Source organism: Malaclemys terrapin, chromosome 1 (assembly GCF_027887155.1).
Source record: "Malaclemys terrapin pileata isolate rMalTer1 chromosome 1, rMalTer1.hap1, whole genome shotgun sequence".
NCBI classification, from domain to species: Eukaryota; Metazoa; Chordata; order Testudines; family Emydidae; genus Malaclemys; species Malaclemys terrapin.
This window is the reverse complement of record NC_071505.1, coordinates 133,850,915-133,865,049: the sequence shown is the minus strand read 5'-3', so window position 1 is coordinate 133,865,049 and position 14,135 is coordinate 133,850,915. Positions and strand designations below refer to the sequence as shown.

Below are 14,135 nucleotides of genomic sequence, written 5' to 3'. Positions count from 1 at the left end.
TAAATCATTCTGATTTCACTGAGAACGGGCTGGGGAAGGAATTTCCAGAGGCAACAGGAGCTCACAGGAAGCAGGCAGGCATAGCTGACTGAGTCTGCCACCCATTGCTTGCAAGCCACTCTTAGTGCTATACAGGGTTCCTCTGTGCTTATCCCCCATCCTTTTTTTTATTCCTGTGTTCCTGCAACACTGCTGATGCAAATTCTCCCATTACTGAGAAACATCTAATAATTGAATTGCAACATACAGTGGAAAACTAAAAAGTACTTTATCATGATTTTATTAGTGTTCTGCCACTGACATCCAATTGACTGCTTTGGCCAGGAACACACAAGTATCAAGTTGACATCAAATACACCTGTGGTCTGTCCTAGAGCTATAGATTTGAGAATGCCAGAAACATTTAACTGCCATCAACAAGCTAAACGTATAAGATATCAGAGGGGGGGGGGGGGGGAAATAGTTAGCAGAGGAAACCAACCTTCTTTTATGGTAAAATGACCCTATTTTCTTTTTCAAAGAGGCACCATCAATTTGAAAGTCACATTTCAGCCTGAACATTGTCTACCTTCTATAATTCCAAGCTACACCTAAAATGGCTCTAACTGAAAAAGGTAGCAAAAATCATCATTTTAACACCCCTTCCCCCCATCTGTTCTCTTGAATGGCCAGTTATTTAGAATCTAATCCTGCAACTTTCTCTGCACACATGCAGAGACTGACCTGAATAGATACATTTGCAGGATCAGGACCTTAGTCAGTTTCTCCCTTGCATCGGCAAGGAAACAGAAAAACTTTTATAAAGGACATTTCTTTTAATTGAAAAACAATTGGTTATTTAAAAGAAGCTTAAAATAGTTATTTAAAAGAACATAGATTTAAAAAAAAATTCTATTTATAAAAACATGTTGGCAGTGTCCCTTTAAAAAATAAATTTCAGATGAAGCAGTCACTGATGTTAAAGAGAGGTACTTGCTCCCTCTGAATGTACCCCTACCTAAATCTAGTCTAAATCTATATTTTTATACTGCTGTCATCATCATAGTACCCTGTGAGCATGTGTGTGGGTGGAGAGGGGGGAAACAAAACACTCTCTCCTCTTTCTCTCCCAGCCCCCCCCCCCCCCCCCCCCCCCCCCCAAACCCTACAGGCATAGCACCAATAGAATTGCTCTGGATTCACATCAGGATAAATGAGAGCTTATCCCTTTAAAAGGGTATGGGCCTAATGCAGGGGTTCTCAAACTGGGGGTTGGGACCCCTCAGGGGATCACGAGGTTATTACATGGGGGTCGTGAGCTGTCAACCTCCACCCCAACCCCGTTTTGCTTCCAGCATTTATAATAGTGTTAAATATATAAAAAAGTGTTTTTAATTTATAAAGGGGGTCATACTCAAAGGCTTGCTGTGTGAAAGGGGACATCAGTAAAAAAAAGTTTGAGAACCGCTGGCATAATGCTCATGCCAGGTGTGGGACTCTACTGAAGTTAGAGGAGTCACATCAGTGCAAGTGAGAAGACTTAATACTTTTATTTGGACATGCGGAAAGCTGAGCGTGTAAAACCCTGCAGATGGAGAGTAGCTAGCTTCTCACATAGCCTTTAACTTCTAACAGAGCCCTGCGGTCTGTAATATTTAAAATGCTTCTATTAAGACATCAACGAATGTCAGTTTTTAATGGCATTTTGAAGTCAGCCACTACCAACTGGTTCTGAGGTACTGCCAGGATATCGACACCCTTTGACTTTTCAAAGCCAGTCAGATTTAAGGATTCCTTCTAGACTTTTATCATAGAAAATATACATCTAAAGCATCAGCAGGTTACTAGTACTGTATGGAAACAGGAGCTGTATCCCCAAAGGAACATTAGACAGATAACTGGTGATCTCACTTTCTAGCTGTATACATGAGAACTGCCAACTAACATCTCACTTACTGTTGGCACAATATTCAGAATATGAAGAAAAATACAAGAAGATGAAGTGTTATAAGGCTGAAGTGCATTCTGAGGGGAGTAGAGGAGAAAGGTGGAGAATGCTTATAATGCTCCAAGACAGGGTACCTGAGTTTGGGAGCAGATCACAGGGGGAAAGAGAACCAGGGGAACCTTTGTATTGCCTGCAAGGCAGGCTGGAGCTGGGGAGCAGAGCTTGGGGGGGGAATGGGAAGAGCCTGTATTTGCAGCACTCATCTGCAGGAGCAGAAGAGAGGGGGCACAGAATAAGGGAGAGCAAGGGGAACTCCTGTCATGCCGGGGAGCAGAGAATACAGGGGAGAGCAGGGAGCTCATTCAAGGCTGCAGAGTTCAGCTTTAAGTTGGGGTTGGGTGCTGGGGCAGGCAGGCAGGCAGAGGGGAAAGCAAGGATACTACAGTAACGCTGCAGCCCCAGTCTAGCCCAGGGAAGGGAGAGGAAAGGGGGGAGAGGGGAGCAGAGCACGGGGGGTGTCGCTGAAGCAGGAGCGGGCATCGCACAGCCGGTCTCAGCAGCCCTTGCCGTTAACTGCTCACACTTGCCTTCCTTCGGTTTAGTCCCACCTTTCAATCTTTCCTTTCCGCCCCCCCGATGAACTGGTAAGAAACTTCAGTCGCTCCTGGGGAGCTGCTGAGTAAGATGGCCGCAGAGCAGCCTCTGCTCTCCTCCGGCCACCTCTGGGTTAACCCGGCTGCTGCCCCTCCACCCTGCTACATGCCCCCCACTTACCCCGGCGCGGACCCCAACAACTACAGCACCGGGAGCGCTGGCCACACTCCGCGGGCGCCGAGCGCTGACACCCCCCGGGCAGGGATGCGATGGTTCCGGGAGCCCCTAGCAGCAGCCCAGGGCTCCCCCTTCCCCTCCCCTCTGAGGCCACGCGTGTGCAGCCTGGGCAGGAGCGTCTTAAAGAGGCAAAGCACCTTAGAGCTGGGACGATCCTCTTAATATTTCAGCACGGACCCGATTCCCCATTACCCCCCATCGCCTTGTCTCCTCAGTCTCCCCCCTTCCCATCTGAGTGAGCAGCGCTTTACCCGCGCTCTGCCCCCACTGCACAAGGGTGAATCCTGCCCAGTGTCTCTGGACTAAAAGATGCAAGTTCAGATCTATATGGGGTAGGGTGACCAGACAGCAAGTGTGAAAAATCTGGCCCCCGAAGGGGATAGGCATCTATATAAGGCAAAATCCCCAATATTGGGACTGGCCCTATAAAATCAAGACATCTGGTCACCCTAATGTGGGGTCAGATGAAGGAAGCAGAACAACATTCAGGAGAGGAGGAAAGCAGTGAGATAGAATATTATAAAATAGAATAGAATATTAGGATTGGAAGAACCTCAGGAGGTCATCTAGTCCAATCCCCTGCTCAAAGCAGGACCAATACCAACTAAATCATCCCAGCAGGGCTTTGTCAAGCCTGACCTTAAAAACCTCTAAGAATGGAGATTCCACCACCTCCCTAGGTAACCCATCCCAGTGTTTCACCACCCTCCTAGTGAAATAGTGTTTCCTAATATCCAACCTAGACCTCCCACACTGCAACTTGAGACCATTGCTTCTTGTTCTGTCATCTACCACCACTGAGAACAGCCTACCTCCATCCTCTTTGGAACCCCCCTTCAGGTAGTTGAAAGCTGCTATCAAATCCCCCCTCACTCTTCTCTTCTGCAGACTAAATAACCCCAGTTCCCTCAGCCTCTCCTCGTAAATCATGTGCCCCAGCCCCCTAATCGTTTTTGTTGCCCTCTGCTGGACTTTCTCCAATTTGTCCACATCCTTCTTGTAGTGGGGGGACCAAAACTGGATGCAATACTCCAGGTGTGGCCTCACCAATGTGGAATATAGGGGAATAATCACTTCCCTCAATTTGCTGGCAATGCTCCTACTAATACAGCCCAATATGCCGTTGGCCTTCTTGGCGACAAGGGAATACTGCTGACTCATATCCAGCTTCTCATCTACTGTAATCCCCAGGTCCTTTTCTGCAGAACTGCTGTTAGCCAGTTGGTCCCCAGCCTGTAGTGGTGCATGGGATTCTTCCTTCCTAAGTGCAGGACTCTGCACTTGTCCTTGTTGAACCTCATCAGATTTCTAATTCTGAGCCCTAATTCTCTTCTAACTAACCCCAGGGTAATTCCTGGAGTTCCTCCTGATTTACAGCAGTGTAAGTGAAAGAGGAATCAGGCCCAAGTGCCTCCAATTCCTGTTGGGAAAAGGGCTTATGAAGAGCTGGAAGTAAGATCCCATGTGACATATTCTCAGTATACCAGCGAATGAGGGAAATATGGTTGTGACGTTCCCCTCTGGTGTTGTCTGTACTGGTGATCTGCTAGGTCACTCCAATCCTTAACTCTGGGAGCCAGCCTTACCCTGCTCTGCTGTGAGAACCCCCACAGGTGTTCACTCACAGCCTCTGGCACGTAAGCTGCTCCCAGCTACTTGCAATCAAATGACACTAGCCAATATCTCCGGTCCCAGACACAACCCTAGGAACCTCCGTCTTGCAGTGTCCAGTTATGCCTGCTGGACACTGCAAGCTTATATACGTTCATCAATTTAACAAAGAAACTGATATGTACCAGGCTTGTTATTCCAAGGGGAGTCTCTTTCATGCTTCAAACCAAACACACTGCTTCAGGTAGAATAAACAAACAGATTTATTAACTATAAAGATAGATTTTAAGTGATTATAAGTCAAAACATAACAAGTCAGATTTGGTCAAATGAAATAAAAGCAAAATGTATTCTAAGCTGATCTTAACACTTTCACTGCCCTTACAAACTTAGATGCTTCTCACCACGGGCTGGCTGGTTGCTCTTCAGCCAGGCTCTCCCCTTTGATCATAGCTTCAGTCGCTGGGTGTGGTGTCTGTAGATGTAGGGGGAAGAGAGAGAGAGCATGGCAAATAAATGTCTCTCCCTTTTATCATGTCCTTTCTTCCCCTTGGCTTCCCTCCCCTCCCCCCCCCGCCTTTCAGAATCAGGTGAGCATTATCTCATTGCAGTCCCAAACTGACCAAAGGCAGGGGGGTGACTCGTTCAGAGTCCAAGGCCTTAGCTACACTGGCAATTCACAGTGCTGCACTTGCTGCGCTCAGGGGTGTGAAAAAACACCCCCCTGAGCGCAGCGAGTGCAGCGCTGTAAAGCGCCAGTGTAATCAGTGCCTGCCGTGCTGCACACTCGCTCACAGCGCTGCAAGCTATTCCCCTCGGAGAGGTGGAGTACTTGCAGCACTGCAAGAGAGCTCTTGCAGCGCTGGCAGCGAGACTACACTTGCGCTTCACAGCGCTGCCGTGGCAGCGCTGTGAATCCGCAAGTGTAGCCAAGGTCTAACAGATCCTTTTGTTGTTGCCTAGGCCAGTGTCCTTTGTTCCTGTGAGGCTGGGCTGGGTTTGTCCCATACGTGCCCTGATGAGGTGTGAACTGCCTCTCTGTTCTTGGAGAGTTTTTGCCTGGGCTTGCTTTAAGCCATGAGGATACATTTTCAGCCTCATAACTGTACACATGAAATTATAACCTATAACATTACTGTAACAATTACTATAACATCACTATAACAACCATGCTCAGTGTATCATCAGCCTTCCAAGGACACCCAACATGACAAACTTTGCATTGGATACCACACAATCATTTTATAAAGAAGAACATGGGGGTGTAGGGTGTTTCCCCGAGGTACAGAGGGTCACAATGGTACATTAGTTTTCATAGGCTCACTACTAAATACAATAAACCCTGTGTTTGGGACTGAAATACCCCACTTGCAATATGCCGAATGTGTAGTTTAAGGTGTTGTGGGAGCCCTTTATTCCACCGCCAAATGGAGATGAAGGCTGGAATGATTTTCTGCCTCTGACAAAGGCATTTACCCTCTGTCTGGATACTGCTTGGTCTCCCCTTCTAGAGATGATTTATCCCTGGGTTTCATAGAAATACCACTAAACAGCAGAATGTTGGGCTTTTCAGTGGACTATATGGAACCAAAGAACAGGTTCTTTGCAAACATTTCCTGGGGAAGAAGATCCCTAACTTTGCAAACATTTCCTGGGGAATAAGATCCCTCATACACACACCCTCACTTCAAGATGGACACTGCACATCCATTTACTCAGTACATATTGCAGGAACAAAATATACTCCCCCCCCCCAACAAAACACACTTAATATAAGATTGTTTGTCCATTGATTCTGCTTGCCTTCTTAATGCTGATTATGAGATAATCTTTTTGTTTAGAGGGTGAATGCCTTTGTTTTAAATAGGAAAACATACGAATACAATGCCCATTTCTTCTTCCCCACAACACATGCTCCTGTGGGACATGGAGTTCATCACAGGGTAATAGGAACATAGAATTCCCATACTTGATTCACCTCACCCAGTATCAGATGCTTCAGAGGAAGATGCAAGAAACCCCAGAGTAACAATTATGGAATAACTTACCCACAGGGGAAATTTCTGCCTCACCTACATCAATTAGTGCATGGATTTGGCCTTGATGCATAATTTATCTCATTTTTTTTAACCCTATCAAATGTTAATGTTCTAATAATCAGTAGAGAATGGAGAATATTTCCACAATTGAACAATCAAACTGCTTATAAATTAGATGGTTTGTTTTTGTTTTTTAAAAAGGTGTTTTTCACAGTTATCAACTTCTAACACCTTTCTGCAAGATACTAGCTAGTAAATGGAAACTAGAAGATAATTCAGATTAAGTTTCAGGATTCATTTAGCCAAACGAGTAGGGCACAGCTCTGAATTTCTGAACTTTACAGTCAAATTTAGAATCATTATTAAATGTTGAACTAGGAACATTAGGTTGGCAGGTTGGGCTAGGACAGGAGTGGGCAAACTTTTTGGCATGAGGGCCACATCTGAGTATGGAAATTGTAAGGCGGGCCATGAATGCTCACAAAATTGGGGGTTGGGGTGCAGAAGCGCGTGAGGGCTCCAGCTGGGGGTGTGGTCTCTGGGGTGGGGCTGGGGTGAGGAGTTGGGGTGCAGGAAGGTGCTCCGGGCTGGAACCAAGGGTTTGGAGGACAGGACGGGGATCAGGGCTGGGACAGGGGGGTTGGGCATGGGGAGGGTCAGGAGGCAGGCTCTGGGTGGCGCTTACCTCAAGCAGCTCCCAGAAATAGCGGTATATCCCCTCTCCAGCTCCTAGGCAGAGGCGCGGCCAGGCAGCTCTGTGCGCTGCCCTGTGCTCAGGCGCTGGCCCTGCAGCTCTCATTGGGTGTGGTTCCCGACCAATGGGAGCTGCAAGGGTGGCACTTGGGGTGGGGACAGCGTGTGAAGCCCCCTGGCTGACCCTACGCATAAGAGCTGGAGTGGGGATGTGCCGCTGCTTCCCGGAGCCGTGCAGAGTGGGGCAAGACCCCGACCTTGTTCCCCAGCTAGAGCTCCAGAATGGGGCAAGCCCCAGAACCTGCTTCCTGGCGGGAGCTCGAGAGCTGAATTAAAATATCTGGAGGGCCGGATGTGGCCTCCGGGCCGTAGTTTGCCAATCTCTGGGCTAGGATAACCTTCCTAAGGTTTCCTGGAGGCTCTAATGAGGCTTAAGAAATTTGTCAAGGTCCTGGAGAGATTTACTAGCTTTGCCAGACCATTGACACTACACGCATGAGTGAGTACAATACTACTACTCATCGTGAGTGAGGGTGGCAGAATACTAGCCTCAGAGAATGACAAAACGAGAAAGAACAAAAGTCAAGTCTCCATAGGATATCACAGTATATATGTGTGTGTGTGTGTGTAGACTCTGAGTGCACTGAGCTCTAGGAACAAAATGATTGCTGAACACTGCACTCAGGAGTTCCCTTGTTCTGTGTCATTCTTATTATTTATTTGTATTACTGTAGCACTGCCCCGTGCCTGCATTCTGCGTAGGCATGTCTATTTGTGGGAACATAACAAAGGAAGCTTTAAGCTACTTTTTGTCGTCCATAGTCTAGGGCTTTTCAGGACCCTGCTCCCCCCCCATATAAATTAGGGCAGCCTGATGACTGTTTGAAGTTATGCTCTACTTCTTATGCCTCCTATAGGCTGGGGGAAATAGCAAAGAGCCAGAGTGCAGATTGCTCCAGCCACTCTCCCTCCCTCCACTTTGAACATCTTTTCCTGGCCTTTGCTTCCTCCAGTGCACCCCTCTACACCAGGAGTAGGGCTGATGTAGGGCCACTCAAGCAGCTCTAAATGGGTGGGGGAGCTCCATTACAAAGGGGATATTCCTTAGGGGTCATTTACAACCCATTTATGGCACTGGAGCCGCGTAAAGAGGCTGCAGCAAAAGACAGAATCAGGCCCAGGGAGAGTTGCTTAAAAATATAAGGTGCAATACACAGAAAATAAAAGACATCACAATTTCATAGCTACATACATCACAGTTCCATGTCATGCCCTCCCCTGCATCCCAGCCTGGGTCAGCTGAAGAGAGAAAGCTCTGCTCTCAGAGAGGTTGCCTGCTCCATCTCCTCCCTACAGGGCTTTCCAAGGAGGGGAGCAGATGACACTTGCGTTTGCATGCAGCCTTCTCACTCCTGGCTCAGGGAAGTGCATGGACAAAACTTCTGTAAGGGCACCCACAAGCGCTGAATGTGCTTTGAAGCCTGAGCAGGAGAAGGTAGCTTTGCTGCTTCACCCAAGGTTCCCTGAGGGAGGGGGAATACAGCCTCCTTTTGCCTGCCACTTCAGTCACCATAAGTCACCCACCGGACTATTGCACTTGTGGTTGTTCCAAACTGTGCTGAGGGGGCAGCAGGGAAGGAACAAGCCCTAAACGGTGTCCCATCTGCTGCACTGCACACACCCTGAGAGGTCACTGCAGGGGCAGCAGAACTAGGAGAAGAAATTCTGCAGCCAAACAGGCCCCTCTCCTCACATTCTAGGGTGTGAGAGTGAAGGCAGCAAATGGGGAAGGGAGGCTGGGAATAACCACATTTAGGAATGTATGGAAGTTATAATCAGCACTTGGAGAGCCTGTTATCAAACCTGTTGCTTGTAGCCTTCAAGCCAGTGATTTACATGGGATGAGTGTTGGAGTGAAATCCCTCCTTTAAGCTATCTGTTCCTTGGCACCTATATTTATTGACTTTCCAAAGCAAAAGAATGGCTTTTACCCTAGTCTCTGTGTGTGTCTATACCACTATACCACTCCAGACCTGCCAAGTCTCACTTTCTTTGGAAGAGGGAGGCTCCCTCGTTTCCCATGCATTTTAAAGGATTTGGGCCACCCTCCTGCCCACTGGTGCAGGTGATGTAATTTGCAGCCCAGGGAGGAATCACCCTGGGGATTCCACCCAGAGAGGGCAAGCTTTCAGATCCAGCTGCGGCTCCGATGGAGTTCCATCAGCAAAAGCTGGTGATGAGGTGTCACATTCTGGTGTGCAATCCAAGCCAGTGAGGGGTTGTGTCATTGCCTGCTCTATAATCCTGAGTGCCTTAAATGCTCTGCTGCTGTAGCTCACAGCCTGGACGCCAACAGGCAGCAGACAAGCATGCACTGACTATCTGTGTGTTCAGCACTGTGATTCCAGGACCCTGCTTTTTCCATCCCAACCACACTCTGGTGTCTACCAGCCTTGGTTACTACTAGCCAAGTGACTCCAACACACTCCCAGTCCCATATTTCCCCCAAACCACATGCTCTACAATGTCCAGGACCATTCAGAAGAATATGAAGGTTTGTTTGCACCTTTAAAGAATCAGTACCCAGCATCTTGCCCCATTAACTGGAGTTAACAGTCACTTCAATTTAAATACAGCCCTGGGTTGGTTCTCCCATCAATCACTCTTTGTCCAACATGGCTGGCTGTCTCTGAGTAAGGACCTTCCACAGAAGTACAGAGTGCTGGTTCCCCTTGTCTTCCTGCATGAAAGATAACCTGGGGGTCCTTGCCCCTCTCTTTTATAGTCCAGCCAACCTTTGAAATGGATTCTTCTGAAGGTTACGCCCCAAAATAAAGTTCATTCAGACTGTGAGAAAGGAGACCTGGAATCTCATGGTAAAGGAAGTTCCATACTGGTTTCAGCCCCCGCTGGTTTTCGCTAAAATGCTCTCTTCCTGCCCTCCACGATGCAAATAAATGGCCAGTTGACATGTGATTGCTAATTGATTCTCATGATGCCTGTCTGGAGCTGTCAGCTTGTCTTTTGTCTGAGAGAAACCTGATTACCCACTCTTCAGACTGGTCTGATAAACACATTTTAGTTCCACATTTCCTTCCTATTTGTATGGTCCCTGGAGTGTTTATTGTGTGTACATCACACAAGAATATTAATGATCAGCGTGTTATTGGTTTTTCAATGAGACCTTACATGACATATCAGATACAGTTTGTAACATTAATAAATTGGGGTACACTGACCTGGTCAAGCCAGATGAAACTCAATACCAGATACCAGTGAGTCACTTTCCCTCTTGCATTGCGACACAGTTAGGATTACATGAGGGACACCGAATCAGCACATCTCCTGGCTGTATGGGTCTTATTGTTCCAATGGCCAGCCCAGTTCACTTACTGGCAGGGCTGGCTGGGTCTTGGTCCCCCAGCAGATCAAGGACTGCAGTTGGTAACCCTGCTTCTTACTGCTGCTGGGGTCTGCAACCCTGTCCCTTTCATGCTTAAGAGGAGAGTTTAAAGCTTTGTTACAGCTACGCAGCTTCCTTATAGCTGTGAATACTGTGGGGCACATTCTCCTCACATTTACCCCAGCTTTACACCACTGTAATTCCACTCACCTCGAAGGAGTTACTCCAATTTTACACCAAGGTGAAAGAATCATCAGAGCCTACATATCTAAGCCCCATATTGAAAAGAGAAACACAGCAAACACTAGGAGAGAGGCGAAGGAAGCTAGCTTCCAGGCAGAGTTTCTTTACCATGCATAAAGCTTGCTATGGCATTAGTTTGAAGATTTCACATTTGTAATGGCAATATTTTATACCAAGCAGTAACTAGACAACACCAGGCTTGTGTGGGATGGAGGTAAATGTGGATCTGAAACAAGTGAAATACCTGGTGATGAAAGAATCTGTGTGATGACTGCATCACTTCCATATAGCTGAGCTTTTGTAAGGTTTGGGGGGGGGGGGGGGAAATCGTCTTTTTCACCTCACTAAGATTGTCCTCATCATTTGTATTTTAGTCCTTTTGGAGTCTGGGAAGTTAAGTATCAGAGGGGTAGCCGTGTTAGTCTGAATCTGTAAAAAGCAACAGAGGGTCCTGTGGCACCTTTAAGACTAACAGAAGTATTGGGAGCATAAGCTTTCGTGGGTAAGAACCTCACTTCTTCAGATGCAAGAAAGTTAAGGAAGTTGGGAAGTTAAGGTGCATTTTAACAGGCCTTTCTTTTGAAGTGAAGATTCTTAAAAGTGGGATTCTGCAATCATTCCTAATAATGTTAAAACACAAAGAGCCAGATTATGCAGGTGAACTAGAGGGTGGAAGGTGCAAGGATCCATGCCAGGACTAGGTACAGAGGCAGTCCCTATGCTCTCCTGAGTGCAGGAATTGCTCCCTGGGAGCATCACAGGAGATGAAGGGATGCAGTTTACCTTTCCCACAGCCACGGAGTGATAATAGAAAGTAGGAGAAGGGAGGAAAGGAAGAGAGAGAGAAAGAAGAAAAAAAGTCGAGAAGGGAAACAATAAAAGAAAAATTCTCCAAGATGCCTTGGGGGAAGAAGGGAATAAGCTGTGGTGATAGTTTATTTTAGGTGCTTAGATACTACAGTGATGTACATGCTAGAAATGCCATTAGATAGAAAGGGGAGTGTGGGAGACTGACAGGGCCCCACCCTTACACCCTCACTGGGTGGCATTCTGTCTGGCCACAGATGGAGGCACATACTGTGGCCAGACAGAATGGGAAGCTCTAGCAGGTAGTAAGCTGATCCCTGAGGCACAGTACCTCCTAGACTTCCCCCTTGGGTACTGCAGCGCCACACTGCTCCCAGTGTGGGCCTGTGCCTAATATAGGCACAATCTGGCTCTAAGTACAAAGCTCCTTTATTATCACTGTGGATGCTGTCTCTGGGATCATATACATTTTAAAAATAATCAAGTGTGGGAATAAATTCTGCATTCCCTCTCAAAACCATGCTCTGCCCTGGCATTGACGTCAGCCTGTCAACTCAACTTGACTGCCCACCTGAACCATAGAAGGGGAAGGAACAATTTATTCAGTCGGAGAAAGGGATTCAAGGATGCCATCCGCCTCACTGCCAGATCCTCCTGCCAGAGCCATCTGTTTGAGAGACATCACAAGTCGTTCCATTCTGCTCCAGTTTTACAAATTAAAGTGACAGGAATATACATTTTTTGTGGAGCAGGGTATTTTATTGGTGCTTCTGTTGTACTAGATGTCGAGCATTTTAACTTTAGTAAAAGCTAATTTTGTAAAAGAGAGATTCCCAGGGTTTCAGGAATCTGATTTGAATTCTACTCTATCACTGGAAAAATGAAACAAGGATTTCCATGCTTCCCTCATTGCTAAAGAACTGAACCAAAGCCCATAACTTTCAGCTATTACTCTTAGCTAAATTCTGCTTGCCTTTTTCACATGAGCAGTCTCATGGAAGTCTCCTCTTACATACACCAGTGTAGTTACACTATGTTGATTTCAATGGAGTGGTTCTTGAATTAGACCAATGTCAGTGAGAAGTGGGTCAGTCCCAGTTTGACAATCGGCTTCAGTAAATGGACAGGATTTGGGCCAGTATATGGGTCAAGATCTTTGGCCTTGGTTAAGTCCTCTTTGCATCACTCCAGCAGTACAAAGGGGACTTAAAGCTGCCTTAATCAAGCAACTGAGAATTTTCTCAGTGTGGGATTGCCCCAGAATGCTAACTGGACTGATTTCAAGGCAAGGGACTTTGTGGTGTCTTTGATGCCTCACTTCTATCCTTCTGGGCTGATTTGGAGGCAAAGGCCTTTGTAGGGTCAGCACTCTCGATTACTCAGTTTATGTCAAGGCTGTTTGCAAGTCATGGGCTTCTGTGAGCATCTCTAGTTTGCAGGTCTGAAATGAGAGCACAGGTCTTTGTGAGGTTACAGCAAATGGAGGAAGGGAAGGGAGACAAATTAGTTATTGTTTTAAGAAAGGGGAAGGAGGAGAGGTGCACAAGGGAAGCACAGCCTATCCTAAGAGAGAAGAGAAAACTAGGACAGAAAATACTCTTTTTAAGGAATGTCTCTAAGTATCTCTTTGTATCCTTGATGTTGTGGATGCAAGTATTGAAATTAATTCTGCACAAACTAATCACCTGGGAAAGGGAAATAATTGTATATAACATTTCACATAATGGGCCAATGTGTCATCTCAGTTATACACATGTGACATGATTTTCATGGGTTGCTGTCGCAGTATATCTAATAAAAGAATAAAATAATTTTTAAAAATAATCCTGAGTACGTCTATGGTACTTTTCATCTAAAGACCTCAGAGAGCTTTACAAAGTTGGGGATCGGTATCCCCATTGTACAGGTCAGGCAGCAGAGGCACACGGTGATTTGCCCAAAGGCACAGCAAGCCTGCAGAACAGCCAGGATTAGAACATAGATGTTGTTTTCCACTCCACTAACCTGCAATGCTCCTTCTAGGTGGAGAATATTCAAAATCAATCAGAACTGCCATTCAAAGAGAATTTTATTTGCAGTTGTAAAAAGGAACAGTTACCTCATCTAAAAAGAGGGAAAGCAACTTAAAGCAGCAGAAAGAAAACAACCCAAAGAGTTATATATTTATTAAAATATTATCACATTTAATGACCACTATAACAAAACAAGGTGCAACTGCACAATCTCCTTCACCTTACCCAAGAGCTGCAGGATGCTTTACAATAAAACATTTAAAACATGTCAGTGCTTACTTTTTAAAAAGTCTAAAGCAACAGCAAATAAAAGTCCAAACAGTGAGAATTCTGCAATCATTGGGCACGATACAAAGGTTCCTAACTCCCAAGGACTTAAGGTTATAGCTCAAAGAGATTAAATATTATCTGCTCCAGTTGACCTCAGTGAATGTGCAGGAACATATGGTGACAAAAGATCTATCAGGCATGTTAGGCTATGACCACTGAATGCCTTAAAACTAAGTGATAAAACCTTAAAAGCAAAACAGAATTTTACTGGGTCATTGTAAAGATTGTAAAATAGAAGT

General features: G+C 46.2%; 1 protein-coding gene across 6 annotated transcripts in view; it reads right to left on the bottom strand.

Moving 5' to 3' along the window:
- TSPAN11 (tetraspanin 11) overlaps positions 1-2,819 on the bottom strand; it is a 198,278-nt gene extending 195,459 nt beyond the window's left edge. For all 6 annotated transcript variants that reach the window (XM_054039563.1, XM_054039584.1, XM_054039555.1 and 3 more), the window contains exon 1: positions 2,702-2,819. The gene's annotated coding sequence lies outside the window, so the exon portion shown is untranslated. The remainder of the gene's footprint in view (positions 1-2,701) is intronic.
- Between the last annotated feature and the right edge of the window lie 11,316 nt (positions 2,820-14,135).